The sequence below is a fragment of the Arctopsyche grandis genome, chromosome 11 (assembly GCF_051622035.1).
Source record: "Arctopsyche grandis isolate Sample6627 chromosome 11, ASM5162203v2, whole genome shotgun sequence".
NCBI classification, from domain to species: domain Eukaryota; kingdom Metazoa; phylum Arthropoda; class Insecta; order Trichoptera; family Hydropsychidae; genus Arctopsyche; species Arctopsyche grandis.
The window spans coordinates 13,331,924-13,349,358 of NC_135365.1; the positions used below are offsets into that span (position 1 = coordinate 13,331,924).

The 17,435-nt window shown below is 31.6% G+C and overlaps 1 protein-coding gene across 3 annotated transcripts in view; it reads right to left on the bottom strand.

The window, feature by feature from the left end:
* pHCl-1 (pH-sensitive chloride channel 1) overlaps positions 1-17,435 on the bottom strand; it is a 225,796-nt gene that overhangs the window by 121,489 nt on the left and 86,872 nt on the right. For all 3 annotated transcript variants that reach the window (XM_077441840.1, XM_077441838.1, XM_077441839.1), the window contains exon 3: positions 1,488-1,684. The gene's annotated coding sequence lies outside the window, so the exon portion shown is untranslated. The remainder of the gene's footprint in view (positions 1-1,487; positions 1,685-17,435) is intronic.

Consider the following 17,435-nt stretch of genomic DNA (forward strand, 5'->3'; position numbering starts at 1 on the left):
AGAGTTATCATTATACAGTACTTATTAGCTTTATTCGTAAAATTTAGCAAATATTATCACATTATTGAATTCTAAAACATTCGTAATAACATCAGAGCTGTCAAACTCAATTGTTATATTACAACTGGTGAACATTGTTGAAAGTGTATTCGCGCTTGTAAAGATTTATGAACGTTACTAGTTGAATTGAATTCGAATACGAATGACCTAAAACACCTGCTGAAATATATTACAACGAAATTACACTTCGACTATAACATATACATATGTATGTATAAAAATAAAAATAAAATAAAATAAATAAAGATAACCAAATATGGACATTGAACAAACCCATATAAAAATATTTACATTATTCACATGAAGGCAGATAAGCAGAGACATTTGGGTTACAATTTGAATTCAACTCAAATCATTGTAAAAGGATTTTCAATAGCATTGCTGTCCGAATGCTACAAAGTTTGAACGCTCCTGTTATTAAACGGAAAACTTGCGAAATGCGAGTGTGAAAATTTGTTTTTCCTTATCAAATATTTAATACACACTCCGGGTGCATTGTGTGCGAAAGCTTATTTAAAGTATGAATTGAAAAAGTTTCCAAGCTACATTGTCATATAAACAAAAGTGAATTTTGCTGTGTATTTACATATGTATAAATAACAAAACATTGAAACTATGTATATAAGCGTTCAAAACGGCTCGGATTCATCCAAACAATGTAAAATTATTTGTATGCGAACATGTCGGTTTTCCCAATTTTCTATGCATGTGTACTTTCAAGTTTATTGTATAATGCCTCAAGAGTGATAATTAAATTCAAATACGTATGATTATATTTGGTATTGCCTTTAGTAGTTGAATTTCTTTTGTTTTGTAAACACTATTTTTTACTTTTGAACTTTGTATTAATGTATAAAGGAAAAAGATAGAGGTTATACCTGATTTATTGCCCTTCATAAATAAATCTAGCCCCACTCGGAGATAGCGCGTTAGATGGCAAGAGATACGAAAACCCCTGGACCTCGACTCCCATTAACATATTTCATCTTCCGACCGACACGGGAAAAGATCCAGAACTTTTTTTTATATAAAAGGAAAAAAAACGCACGAAAGAAAGAAAGAGGGTTGAGAAAAAGATGACTTCCCTCGTTTCCCTGCAAAATGAGAGACGTTCCGTTAATGCGGTCGGAATCGAAGGCTTTGAAACTTTTCGCAAGTTTCCAAGAAGACAAAAACAAACATTTATATTCGGGACTCAATATTTGCATGTATTTTACTATGCTTAAATTCGATACGACACCGAAATGTTGCTCTCCATTAACGCTGATGTAAAAGTTGAGCCTTGCGAAAGACCCTCATCTCATGCCAAGTAGATAGAATATAAAGCAAAATGTAGTTAACAAGCTCGAGGAATTTAATTAATTTCATACGGATTACACCTGAGACTATGCACTTTCGGTAAAGCTTAATACATTGCATGCACTTACCTTAAAACGTGAAAGATGGTCCAGCGGCACACTCGAATGGAAGCACTTCACTTTATTTAGTAAAATTGACTCAATTAAGTATACTTAAATATTATTAACGAACGGCAAAAATTAATCAACGGATAAAATTTAAATAAAAATTCGATTTACACTAGTGTCTTCATATTTAAGTTCGTATTTGCCGCGACTTCACAAATCTGAAACAAACAAGAAAAAAATTGAACATCATATATGTATGTATATAATGGGGCTATTCTGTGTGTCTGCGATAATGTCGTTTCGATTCAATGTATGTATGTACGTCACAGTTACAACACTGCTAAAATAATGTACGAATATAATAATGAATCAAGAAAAGGTCCGTATATATACTGTTTGCTACCAATATTTCCTCTAGGAAAATATCTAACGAGCATTTAGCGCCATGTATTGAAAATAAATTTAATTTATATATTTTTTTTTATTGGTGTTTTATATTGTTTATATGTAGGTAGTTTTTACATACTTACATATTAATACACCCTGAAATTTTCAAAAAAATACCAAAACCACGCGTTGACATTTCAACGGACGCAACACTAGTTTTAAAATAATCATGAATTATTTTTGCATAAAATTATTTGAAAACATGTGCTGTAAAAAATCTAAATGTGTATTTTTTTCCCTATGATGACCATACCTTTTTTTGCAGAGGCGGATTTGCCAAATAACATTTGCTTAAATTTTGCTAGAATGAGAAAAAAGTGTGCGTTATAAATATGATTTAAGCAGTTGTGTCGTAATATTTTCACATTAATTTACAAGTAAAAAAATCATGTGTGGGAGAACGTTGAGAAATTGCCGCGAAATGAAGTAACCAGATTCAAAATTTATCCGAGACCACTAAACAATCTTTCAGGAATGTTCATGAAAACTTACAAAAGCTTAGAAGCTACATATATATAAATACATATTTATACTACGTTATGTGTACAATTTCTCAAATTTTAGTGAAATTAAAAAAAGTGTATTTTATTAGTGTTTGAGAACATTTTGTTGGGTGAACTGTGTTATCTGATGTGTACATATATGTACATATGTACATATGTAGATGTCCCGTTTGTTAATATGTTAGAGCCAAAGAGAGCTCCTGTTAATCCGAAAACTTTGGCAATATAAATGTCGAGAAGGGCAAACCTCGTCATATCGTAATCCCCGAACACGGCCACAGTTCTAGATAAAGGGTTGAAGGTAGTTTGAATTAACAATTTGGAACAAGCGCCCTCTTCCTAGTGCGCATCTGTCAAAACGGCCGATTAATTGCCTGGATTTCTTTCTCAGAAGGTCACATCGGAGTTGGGATATAAAAGTTCGTTCCTTATAAAGATGTAAATTTTAATTTAACTTTCAAATTAATTACAGATGTAATATTTTAAAATAAAAATGTATCATAACTTTGCCCTAAATTGAAATATAAATCATACTTTATTTTGCGTTTACATATTTTTTGTTTAAAGTTTACTGAAGATATCAGTACATCTATCCATCGTTTGTATTCATCTGGTCAGTTTGATTAATTTTCGGCAGTTATTAATATAGTCAAAAAATTAAGTAAATGAACAGTTCATTCAAATCAGTAGGCAAATGTACATTTATACATTGTATATGTCTATAAAGTCATTATTTTAAATTTAAATTTATGTTTTAATACTAATATTTAAATAAATTTATATTTACCATCGTGCCATTACGGGTTTTATTCTCAAGTGACAACTCTGGCCAAATATGTATGTACATATGTACTTTATAATATATAAATTTATAACATTATTATTATAAATTTGAAATTATATTCAAATAATGGTGAAAATGAGGATACGTTGCAAATTTGTTTGGAACCGTTTCAACAATGAAATCAGAAAAATTGATAAAATCTGATAGGAAATTATCGATCTGAGCATTGACCTCTCAAGTTGATAGCATTATACGCTAATCATTGAGTTATGTTGCTAGTTGATATGAACGTAAATGGTTAGTTTCTTTCGACAGTTTGATTGTAATTTGATATATGAAATTCTATTGCTTTATTACACATAGTGAAATGATTTTTCGAAACCGAAAACATATAGATATATTTTATATGTAATTTCAATTGTATATAAATATTATTATGTTCATCAAATTCACTGATTATTATTATTAACCGATCAATTTTTTAATATATCAAAAATTGAATGTTTTGAATTTGTCAAAACATGAATAATAATTTACATATAATACATACATAGGTCAAAAAAATAGAGAACTTAGAACTTGTTAATTTTCGAAAAATTCGATTTTCTCAAAATAAGGATTTTTTATTTAATGGTTTCTGCCATTTTACCGACGATATTTATCTTCATAGTTACTGACTACATACATTTAAAGTTGCCAACCAATTTAATTTTTGTATTTAAATTTACATCGATAACAACTCGGATTATATTTTATATTCAAACAAAATTCATTCAAATGCAAATTAATATATAAATGATAGCAATCAAAATATTTCAAAGGAGACGAAAAACGGATGCCGAATCCCGATTTTCAGAATTAGCGGTATAAAAAGTGACATTACTGGAAATTTCCAGAAATTTCGCGAGCTAAAAAAGGTGAGCCACCCAAAAAAAAAACAGCACATTGCGTGCCGTTTCCATTATATAAAATGAATATGTAATATCCCACCTAAGTTTAACGATATGAAGTGTGCTTATGACGTACGATCCATCATTCCCGAGTGAATACATTGAACGGATGTGTTGACTCGATCGGGAATGGGTTAAAAAATATGTTTGTGTGCGCGAAAAATGTTTTATCCATATACATATGTACATATATAATTTCATCGAAAGAATGGTGAAGTAAAAAAACAACACTAGGTTTAATTTGTTTTCGTGCCAGGTTTATATACGTTTTCGGCAATAATTCGCACTATGAAATATTATTTTTGCTACGCTACGTGAAAGGAATTCAAAGGGATCGTTTCCCCGACACGCTTTTCCGGCAAAAACATCTGACCGGAAAAGCGACGGAAAAAATACAAGACTAACAACGTTCCAGTTTGGATTTTCATCCGAAGCAGTATCTTCACGACTTTTAAACCGTAATGTTTTCATCTTGTCGTAATAGTACAATAATGAAAACAAAAATAAATGGAAAAACATAATGGCGATGTTTTCCCATTTATTCACCCCTCCCCATTCTATGAAAATAAAAAAAGGCTAAAACAAAAATGTACAATGCTTGAATACAAACATACAAATCCTTGGAATTATCGTACGAGTAAACCGTTATATTTTCACTTTATTTGAGGGTGGGGCATGTATATTTTTTCATGCTTTGGAACGAGTGTTCGGCCATGGATTTTCTTTGCTTTGTCATTTTTGGAAAATTGCGATGTTTGTAGTGAATTTTTTTTATATTATTTGATTTGTTTGTTTATGACGCATGATAAATTCGTTTGACCTTATTTATACTGTACTAAATAAGCCGCAAACGTAATAAAAGACCTCGATGGTGAATAATGTTAAATAAAGTAAAAAGTATTTCTTTGACCGTATGCTGACATGATAGTGAATTTTTTCGATAACATTTGCTAAGCGCAACACCTACTGGTTTTGCACTTTGTGTTTGCAATTTTCAATTTATGTATATGTACATAAGTGGGTTGACCATGTTTGTGTCCCAACTCGTTAGTCTCACTGGGAAATTAAAATTCTGGAAACTGTAGGACAAAGGAGTTGGGTTCTGCTCATATCGTTAAATATTACGCGGTCAAATGTTAACGGTAACACTACAATGTCCTTCGTAATTGTGCCATATGAATAATTTTAACGCTCGAAAGGATCAAGTCTAGTATTGAATCAAGGAAGGGACACTCGATAAAATAACGAGAACTGTCCCGTTCTCCATCAGGTCAAGGCAAATTTAGCAGAACGGTATCAACTCCTCTCAACTCGGAAAAAAATCTAGAAAACTGTTTAGCGAAACAACTGGATGTAATTTAAATAAGAACGGAAGGAAATGTCGATTTAGTCGGAACTATTGCAATGCACAAGTTAAATAAATTGGCAAACTCTAATAATAGGCGATAGATTTGGATTTTTTTTTTAATTTTTTACAAGGTTTTTATTCGCATCATTCTGTTTGTTCAGTGATAATCCTGGCCGTCAAAATTTTGTGATCTGATTTTGATTCACTTCCACTCATCAGGTCACTTCGATATCTTACTAAAATACTGTGGTTATCTAACATTGAAGTAAGTTAGTGTATCCGACATGACGCTAATTAATGAGTTAAATTGTTGAATTGTTAACTGGAATCTTGTTAGATCGGAGCGATGAGAGCTAGCTATCCAAACGCGGCTTATACAGTGGTCGAAGTTATTTTTTTTCATTCTCATTTATTACAATCATCCAAATATTTCAAACAGTGTTAAACTTACTTGTAATAATCAAGATTCGCGCGGGATTTGAAACCACTTGCTAAATCCTTTTATTCGGATTTAAAAAAAGTAACGGGTCTATATACATATATACATATATATTTATAAGTCTATATATATTTATATGTAACAGTCCAAGTGTACATTTCATTCGTTTATGAAAATACTAGTTTTTTCACACATGATCCAATCTGGTCAGTTATAAGTCAATTACAGAATAAAATTGACAAACGAAATAGTTTATTCTTGCGCAAACTATTAGGCATAAGTATTTTTAATCGTTTGTACCATCCACTATGTACATATGTATGCTTACCCTGGGTTGTTATATTAAAAAAAAATAGCAGAAACGGGAATACGAGTAAAGCTGTAATGTGGTTTCCATATGATTACCCTCTTAAATACTTGATGTTTTGACATCTCAAAGGTTTTGGCAGCTCAAAAGTTTTGATAGCCAAAAGTTTCGTCGGACACCTGGTGGGTCCATTTGAAGATACATTTTGAATGCTAGCACTTAAACTAAAATCAATAGTTCGTGTATGAACAAACTATTACGTTCATCAACGAACTGGAGTGAACACAGATATTTTGTAACATATGCAATAACTATGTACGCATCGTACTAAACGATCACGATATTATCGTACATTCCAAATCAAAATTAGCTCAGCATAGGGAAGTAAGCAAATTGATAAACACACATACACAGCCACCGTTATCTAACACGTATATAGAGACATAAATGTAATTTTCCCACCCTATTTCCTCTCCTACGAAAATAACATCCCATTGAGACGGTTGCTCATCGCTTTGCTGATTGGTCGTCGGGTCTCCAACGTCAATTTACTTGTTGACGCTATTCTTTACTGAATGAAAGTATAAATAACTTCACGTGAGCGATACACACTGTCCAAAAGTCGAGGCCTCACATATCAAAACCTATCAATTATTATTACCCGAGTGAAATTCCCAAGTGAAACGCCACATAACTATCCAGTTTGGCAAACCGTGACGGGTTAACGATCGCCGTTTAGTGCGAATCGATCGAAAACCCCGTGGGATACGAAACCGGAAACTTATACATTATCATATTGTACGACTGTCTATTGTGAATTATAATCGAATTGATTGAGGAAGGACTTACGGTCCAGCTGTATATGTACAAGATGAACGGGTTAACAACCCTGTTGTTGCTGTGAGACTTCAATAAAAGCCTCCCGCGCCTAGTTACTCCTAGACATATTAAATTGTGACCTCAATGAGTGCACCGCAGATCCACTGACACAATCTGGACTAAAGTGGATTAAATATTTGAAGGGACAATCTCATCGAATGAAAATTTGATTAGTCGATACGATTGATTTGTTAAGTGTCGAGGAAATGGGTCAAATTCGTATTGCATTAAAATATGTATGTATGCATGACTTTGTTAAAATCGAAGTTTTAATAATTCTTCTTATTACTTTGATATTACATTCAATTTTGAGCGACCTACTTCTACCGGAGAATATGGTATTGGAATGGAAAGGAAAATCATTTAGTGAATATTAAATGGTTACGATTTTATATGAAACAATTTTAATAATAAAAAAAGTAGCAATGGACTATTCTAATCGGTGATATGAATTTTATATCTTCTGAATCTTTAGAATAATACAAGCTATTTGAGAAAATCGAATAGAATGTTGAAATTCTATTAAGATTTGAGCCCTCGATAATATTTGTATAATATTAATTTCTATGATACAATTGAGCCGTTATATTTGAAAGTGGTGGAAGTCCAATTTTCAGTTTCAAAAGCACTATTTCTGTTTGACTTAATGCACAAATTTGATATTACTTATTTTAAATCGATTTGTCCAGAATCTGGGAAAAGTAGAATAAACTTATTACAGGTCACTAGAAAAGTGAACGTATGCCACTTTTAATTACAACGGCTCAGTTTATTAAAACACTGACTTGTATGGCATAATTATAATTGCATAATATAACAAGAATATAGATAGCTTCGAGGAAGTTTTAATATGAACAAAGCTATTCAATAATATGTACATAAGGATATGAAATACATACATACATATGTATAGTCGTTGTCCGTAGCTGTGCTTCTCTTCAGTAGTATATGTATTTAGTATGCAAAATTAATATCTCGATTTTTATTGGTCTAAAAACTCCGTTATGGGCTTTTAATATGTACATGTATGTATGTATATAAGATTCGTATTGGTCAGAACATAGGGTAGGAAATGCATATTTTTCTCACTACTGTAAATTGCCTTGAAATGAAATATACATGTTATTACATGTATATACATATACATATATATATATATATATATATATATATATATATATATATATATATATATATATATATATATATATATATATATATATATATATATATATATATATATATATATATATATATATATATATATATATATATGTATCATCTGGTTCACTAATTTGAATATAATTAAATAAATTTTCAAATCCGTTACTGTATTATATAGCGATAAATTACACACAAAATTAAATATGTATAAATTTGCGGTCTCGCCGCGGTAGACAGCGTTAATTATCGCTCGAAGGAATCGTAAGTGGTTTGAATAAAATTATTCGCGAATTAAACGACGTCTGACGCTTTTGTCGATAAGGGTCGTTACATTGAAAAATACGGGGGGAATTAAAGAAAAACACAGTAACAAGGGGAAGGGGACGAAAGGAATACTTCGGCTCGTTCATTTTTGTTAGGAATTTAGCAGTATTTTCAAAGAGAATTTCCCACGTAAGAGAGCAAAATTAACCTTCGACCAAGATAACGAACATTCGTCGTGTTTAAAAAGCTCGAGGCGTTTCCTTTGTGAGATACGAGACCTGAACGCAGACTACCCTTTCTCCCTGTAGTACGAGGAGCTGACTCGCACAGAATCCTTCGTATTACGTATTTCGTCTTTGTATTGAGGTCATGATATTACAGTGTACATGTACAACAGAACTATGTGCTTGTTATAGATATAAGTGTATAGTGAGGGGGTAAGCTTCGTGTTTGCTAACATTCGCACACATTATAATAAAATATGGTATACCTTCGTTGTATGTAGTGAACCGACGAACGAGCGAACCAACTTTCTCATATTGTATGCAGTAATATTATACAAAGCCAGTTTTGATATCTAAGTTTGAGTTAAAAGCGCGGAGTTGAACTACACCCTTGAGAAAGAAGTCTCACGGTGAGCTGACATCGCCAAGAAAGTGATTTTCAACCTTTCCTTCTTGAGATTAAAATTTAAGTTGGAAAATTTTGTATATTTATTTGTACATACATACATATGTATGTGTGAGATCACTATTCAAAATTCCAAAAAAAATCCTATTATTTACAGTAAAATATGCGGTTTAAAATTAAAAATAACAACAAATATCTATTGCAATCCCCTATTAGATTGATTTGTGTAATAAATAAGAGGTCATTCTATGAACTTATTTGCAGTATGAAAAACATTCACTACAATAGAGAGATATGTACGTATGTATGTACATATATTTCTAGTCAATTGGAAAATTTAAGAGTTTCTAAGCTTTGCCCGATGTTATTCGTACTTGTGAATGCAAGGAAAAAGTCTTAAGAAGAGCTTTAAGATCTTTAAAAATAGTTTATGACCTAATGAGAGAGTACACAAAATTAGTGGCCTTAAGTTAAAAGCTATGGATTTTTAAGTAGCCAAACAAACGAATTGTTCTATTTTTCTGTAGCACGTACCGATTTGATGTTTTCATCGCCTGATGCTAGGGGCATCAGGCTCCTTAACCAGATTTCTGTTGGATATTTTCAATCTAAAATATGCTGATCTGGTTGAGGGAGTGTTTAGTTTAAGATTGTAAACGTGTTCACATATTTTATTTGTTCATATTATATTTAATTTACTTATTATTTTTGTTTTTTACTTTACATTATTTTCATACTTTATTTTTGTTTATTAATTTTGATATTTAATTTTGACTATTATATATTTTAATTTTAATTTCATTTATACATACATACATATGTATGTATGTATGTATGTACATATATAGCCAGACATTGAACATTACAAGTTCATAAAAATCGACTACATGCACATTCAATACGACAGTTAGTCAAAACATCTACCCAATGCTTTTATAAGAATTTATTTAGTCATAACAATATATAATACTATACTCATTGAATAACCGATTCAATGAGTAAAGTATAGTCAGAACATCAGGCAGAGTCAATCAGTACAGTAGCAGCTACATATATGTATGTATCTAAAAGTCATCGTTCCAACCTCAAATTCATATGTAGTTCAAACAGTTCCAGTTCCAGTGTTCTTCAAATATACTAATGATTGTTATAAGTGAATCTATGATAGTATTTGTCTGGATTAAGTTTAAATAAAATCTCTATCTTTCAGAACTTTGGAATAATAAAGAAACATTGATTGGGATGTTGACAAAATAGCTGTGTATTAATTTCAAAACGATAAAGATAGTCAATATTTGAAATAAATGGTCCAATTGATCATTTTGCGTCAAGTGTTTTATCAAATTTTCGTGTCAATATTTGCGTTTATGTTTCAGTTAATACATAATAAAATTAAACGCGAGTGTATACAAGAGCAATGTTTTGGTTTCGACCCTTGTTTGTGAAAACGTCGATATAATAATTAACCCTACGATAATCTTTCAATAATTGTATTTTATCAAGCCATTAAGGGGATGAGGGGCCGCAGGTGGTAAAAATCGTCGTTTCCAGCCTTGGGGATGGCAAAATAAAATTAATTTTAATTGAAATTGTTTACCCGACGAGAGTTCTGCAAAGATTTAACCGATCCATTAGCAAATTGAGGATCGAATTATACAGTGCTTTCTTTCTTAAATCAATTAGGCTGAAAGGGGACAAAAACAAATTAATATTACTTAAAGTTTGAAAGTGTTAGAATATATACATAGGTAGAAGTACACATACATAAAAGCACTTGGAATTTTTACGCTCGTAGAAGTATGAATTAAATGTGGTACAATTACGAAAGTAGATCATGGAGAGAAAGGGGTCGCAAATTAAATGGGAATGGAAAATGTTGGAATGGCATTTTAGCATTGGGTCGTAGCTGTGTTTGTGGAAAGATCAAAAGGTTCCAAAACACAATGGAAAGATAAAATACGTAAAACATGTGAAACACAATGAGGGCAAATCGCTCAGAATGAAAAAAAAATAGTGAAAGAGATGCGGGAAGGGGCCTTCTTCCGGTCGTTGAATTCTAAGGACAGATTTGTCTTGCGATGACAGGATCAAGATCGTATATTTTTAGAAAACTTAATATACAAAATCCAAAACAAATCCAGTTAATTTAATTAATGTAAACATATTAGTAATATTGATGAATTTTTAAAACCAGGAGACGTTTCCATAAAAGAAAGATTCCCAGAACATTTGATGAGGCTATTTAATTTATTTATAAGTTTTATTTATTTACATATTAGCCACGGTGACATCACAGAATACGTCAGTGTGACCAGACATACATATAAGCATAATACAAAACTATACATAAGAAAATTAGCGAGACGTCAAAATTATACATAATAAATTTTTCATATCATATTCAAATAGTGGTGACATGGTGGGTAGGATGATTTTTGCCAATTTGATGGAGGAACCGCTTCAACAATGAAATCACACAAATTGGAAAACTCTGATAGGAAACAATCGACCTTGAGTCACAAATATCCAAGTCTGACCTGCAGCATTAAAGATTACATTCAGAATAAATTATTTTTATCGCGGTCAGCCCACGGGATCGAACCGGGCACCCTCTCGGTGCTTAGTATGAACGAAACCACCAAGTCACTCTGCTGGCTTAACTTATTTGAACTTGAAATTTCGTTTTATGATTATTCTGAAATGATCTTAGATATTTATCAATGAATCTATTGTTGGAAAAGAATAGCTTGATCTGGAAATACAAATGAGATAGTTGAAGATCAGTCGCCAGTTTAAGATTTGAGAGTACATGGTGGGGATCAAATAAATAAAAAAAAAAGTATGAACTTTTATATGAAACATATTTCAATTAAAAGAATACTTCTATGGCTATACCATAGAAGCATTGTATTTCAACTATATTTTCCACTCGTATTTAATCGTCCAGAGGAAAAATACTCCTGAATAGTGATACAAATTTTAATTAAGGTCCATGCCGATTGTAAGAAGCTATACAGGCGCTCTTTTAAACAAAGATAAATACTAAAATCAAAAGGTTTTTCATTTTGAATTGATGAATTTAACTAGCAGCCAGAATGCTTGAAGGAAAATTTCTGATGAGAATTCTGTTCACAGTGTCCATTCCGTATGTAAAAAGATCTATAGGGTGACCCAGAAGGGTTGAGAGAAACATATGAGCCCATTCAGTGGAAGGCAAATAGCAGGTTTTAGTACACCCAAGATTAAGATTTTGGAACCTGAAAGCAATCTTATAAAAGGGAAAAATAAGTGTGGTTGTAAATTTTCAATACATTGTGCTTGTTGTTTACCGAGAAACAACTTTTCATCGCACGCAATAATTCAAACGAGCTGATACGAATCAGTCAAGATTTCAATGTGAATTTTTTGTACCATTACAATACTTTCACAGTAATTGTGTGGGTGAGTGAAAAGGATACTTTTTTCCGTTCAATTTCGAAAATAAGCTATTATGTATAGAATCGGCCTGAAAGAAAAATTGAACAGAGCGTACACGATAGCGATACCGTAACACGTCCGTCTCTTTTAAATTGAAAACGTATCGCTTTGGCCCAAAAGAGACATTTTTATATATCGTTCTGCGTGACGAGAAAAATATACAATAATATCGTAATATACACGACGGTTATTGTTTAACGTTAACCGAGACGATACCGCATGCTACGAACAATGAACGGAAAAACTAGCTTTTCCGCAACAAAGCGAAAAGAGCATGAAAAGAGTCAATACTTTCAAATGACGATCGCATGAACGCTTTCGCGATTGAATTTCGTGGCATTTTCGTAAACGGAAAAATAATTTCTAATTTTTTTATTAACATACATATATGTACATAATATACAAATATTTTGTACCCTTTTATTATAAGACTCATTTGCATATTTCAGCACTTTGCCGAACGTGCTATGAAAATTAAATCGTAACAATTCATATTAAATGTGTTGCAGTGCTATTCAATAGCCGAAGCTCGCACATGGTTTTTTGGTAAAATTTGTTGGAAATTAGCCGCGCCAAAATCGGCGAAAATAATAACAGTTTTTAACGTTGTGAAATTAGTGCTTTTAATATTAATTGCTTGCTATAAATTAACAAATTTATTACAAATTTATTAAAATGCTGCAAACACTGTTATTATAAGCTATTTTTGTATGTACCTATACACTTACAATATGCACAAATGAAAAATGCCGAAGTATACAAATATATCTATGTACATTGTACATATACGTAAGTGAAAACTACAAAAAATAGAATATCATTCAGTATATACAGTGGCAGTGAAATTATAACAGCAGTGAAATTATAATTTCAGTGAAACCAGTAACATTTTCACTGGGTATAGTTCAGTGAAATCATATCCAATTACATTTTCATTGGCCACTATTAGTGAAATTATAATTTATGACAGTTGGTTGATAGTGCGTCGCTGATACGAATCGCGCCACCCCCCGTCACCATCCCGATCCTCTCCATCCCCCACTTCGATGTCGAAATCGTGGTCACATGCCCTCCCCGCAACTCCAGTCCTATCCATTTCCTTAGGGTCTACTATCTGTTTTGATTTGGATTTTTTTGATGCCGCATGTGTGGGATTATGTAGATGCGGAAGCAAACATATCATAATATATTAGCAGCCAACACTTATTTATTTAAGGTTAGATTAGGTTAGGTTAAGTTGAGTTTTGTTTTATTTATTTAAGGTTAGTATAAATTAGATTATAGGTTGGGTAAGGCTAAGATAGGGTTGGTTTTATTTATTTAAGATAAGGTTGTTAGATTTGGAAGTACGTTGTAATACGAACTCGAACGCTGTATTTCGAATTACAAACTCATTGACATGAGAAGTCAATTTGTAATAATTTTATTGTTATATCTGTACTCACTGCTCGAGTCAGTGAAATTATAATCTCACTAGTGAAATTATAATTTCACTGACAATAACAGTTTTACTGTAATATAATATATACATACATATGTATGTATATATGTTTATATATTGTGATGAAACACAATATTGGTGATGGATTTCAATTTATTAATTCAATCACCTGTGAGGCGAAAATGAGACTACCGATGTACATATGTACATTTTAATGATAATAATATTTTAAATCAATAGGACGTGGTTTTATGCAAACGAACTTTCGAACATACATACATACATATGTACATACACGTCAAAAATAGTTTAAAAAACTCTGTACCACATCGCTAATTTGCACCTCTTTGTCCACACTAACAATCAAGGTAAACCAACCGCTAAATGCAGATATACAAGCTGGGCTTTTACACGACTTTCCACGTCTCGGCATTTGATACTGGCGATGAAAAGCCTCACCGTTGTAAATTCAAGGCGGGTGGCCATTAGGTGAGATCGTTAATAATATAGGTAGAAAAATGAGTCTGCCCCTAAATTTTAAGTGACATATTTATGGTGTCAACCCGGCTGGCGGGCTTCCGTAAAATGGCCGTCCAGGTGTCAAGGAAGAAGCGTAATAAGCAACCTGGCCACACAAATAAACATACATACGTACATAATGCAAGGTACAGAATTATTTATATAATACTAAATAGTAATAGTCCACATATACAAAAACTGACTTTGATGAAAAAATCGAAATATTTATAGAAAAAAATTTAAGTAAGCCCAATAAACCCAAAAATACATAAAATACTTAAAATTAAATAATATAATAAATAATAAACTTTTCATTTAGTATACAATTGCTTATTTTACCATTACTAAATATTGTGTCTATTATTTATGCTATTTCAACTGGAGCACTATCCTTGTGGTGTGAGACAAGTTGCTGATGGGCCGCATTGATAACACGTTATATAAATTAAATAATATCTAAAGGCAGGCAGATAGCAAACAAAATTCTCTTCTCAAACTACCAACATGTCCTTGTTTTATGTCCAATGTTTTTTTTAATTAGGGAGAATTTTGTTGATATTCAATATTTGAAAATATTCAAGGCTAATATTAGATGTCCATTGATTTGGTACTTGTATATTTACATATAATCAATATATCGTTCTCTTCTTCTTAAAAAAATAATTATAATTTTATAAATTACTAGTTGTTTTACCCGGCTTCGCTCAGTATTTGTAATATAAACAGCGTAAACATGGCGAATCTAATAGTAAATATTCATTTGTTTTTTTATTGAATTTATTTGAATCGAAAAAAATATAATATTGAACCAATTGAATTGTCGTCATAGAAATTTTGTTTTATTTACGAAATTCCCAACCAAAGATACTTATATAAATACAAAGTCTCTTTCGAAGTTATACATTAGATAATAATTTCTTGAAAAATGTAGTTTGGCCCCGAGGTGACCATTTTTCAATCTTGCTATAATAACTAGACATCGGATGATCATCAACGTAGTGGAAAAAAACAAAACACCGTTCCAATAGTGCTCAAAGCAAGAAAGAAAAAAAGTATTTTTACGTTAACAATAGCAAAACCCTCTTCCCGTAATTACCCTCCTATGCCTTTCTGTTCTAAATCCACCAGCCACTGTGCTGGACGATAAGCGTCTAGTGTAAAATATGTGTTTTAAGTTAAAATAATGATAAATTTGCGACGTAAATTAATGTAATTAGCTATAAAAATCATTTTATCGTGTAATTAAACGTCGAATATTATAAAATAAGTGCAAAAAATCATTCCAAGGCGAATATCATTATCACACTGACTGAAAATCCCCCTCTCTTTCTCGCATCTGTGAGGCACGTGTACAAGGAAAAGGCTTCCTGCAAAAATAATTATTTCTGTTGATAATTGATAGATAAATGTTCGAATCATAGAGGTTTTGATAAGGAATACATAAAATATGAAGATCCTGTATTTTAATTTATTTGGGAAAATAAAATATAAGCCCTGGTCACTCCCTAACCATCACAGTGCGGCAAGTGCTATCAGCATAAAGATAGGAAGATAAATTTTGTATAAAAAGGGTTATCATTATTGACTCTAATCCATTGACTAGAAAACTAGATAATGCAGTGGTACATTAGGAAAAATAACCGAAAAACTTCTTTGTTGAAAAAAACCGTGTTTATTCGGAAATAAAATTTTCAAAACATTATTAAACAAATTTTTATAAATTAAATAAAATTGAGTTTTCAAGACTGACAAATACTAAAACACTAATACGAGTTAGAGTAGCTCACAACGTGAAAAGAATACTTTCAAAATGTGCGCTTCACAAAATGTACATACATATGAAGTAGGTGATAAGGCTTGAATAAAGAATGAGGCAATAATATGAGGGGAATGTAAGGCGTGTCTAAATTTACAAAAAGGTTTTGACGTGAAACTACATTTTTATATTTGTGAGATTGTCTGAAGTAAAGTTTTTAAATAAGAGGAGTCATTAGTCAGCAATGGTTCGAGATCTCCTGGAGGTCCTCCAGAAAGTATTAGAGACGGACGTAATTTTCAGTTTGGCCGGGAATTGCGCGCGTGCTTTTACATTACGTTGAAATGTTGCGAAATTTCAGTGCGAGCGAAAATGCCAAGTCGAAATAAAAGCAAGTCGACGTGAAAACATTTCGACAATTCCCTACTTGAGTTTTGCGGCATAAAAGTAAAGTTCTTATTCATTGAAATGAATAAGAAACGAAACAAGAATATACTTACGCACGCTTACGTTCAATTTTATATGACGTCAGTCATGTTTTTATAATATTGTTACAAACAAAAAAATCATCAACACCATTATTGACCTTAGCACCTGAATTCGTGTTGGCTATACATAAGTATTGATGTGATTCAATGCGTTTTGAAATAAAGATATACCAGCTCGTGTTTGCCTTTGCGCGTCAAGACTAGGCGAATATGACAAACACAAACAAAGAATTCCAGAAAAAATTTCAGGTTCGTGATTACAATTTTCGCCTTGGACAAGCATCTATTCCATGTTTTTCAGTACACAACTAATCTGGACGTTACTTTACAAAATCGCAAATATTATTATTTCAATTCAGGATTTTTAATTTTGTTTGTTTTTTGTTTGTTTTTAAGTTTTGATTTTTAATTATCTTCCTAACGTTTAACAAAAACACTCATCTGAGAAGTTACACTATCAAACTCCAAACAAATAAGAGATTTTTTTTTTTAAAATATAGTGGCTGAAATATGAAAAAAATCTACCCCATGAATTAATAACTTCTAGTAACTTAAGCCTTTTTAAAAATAAAC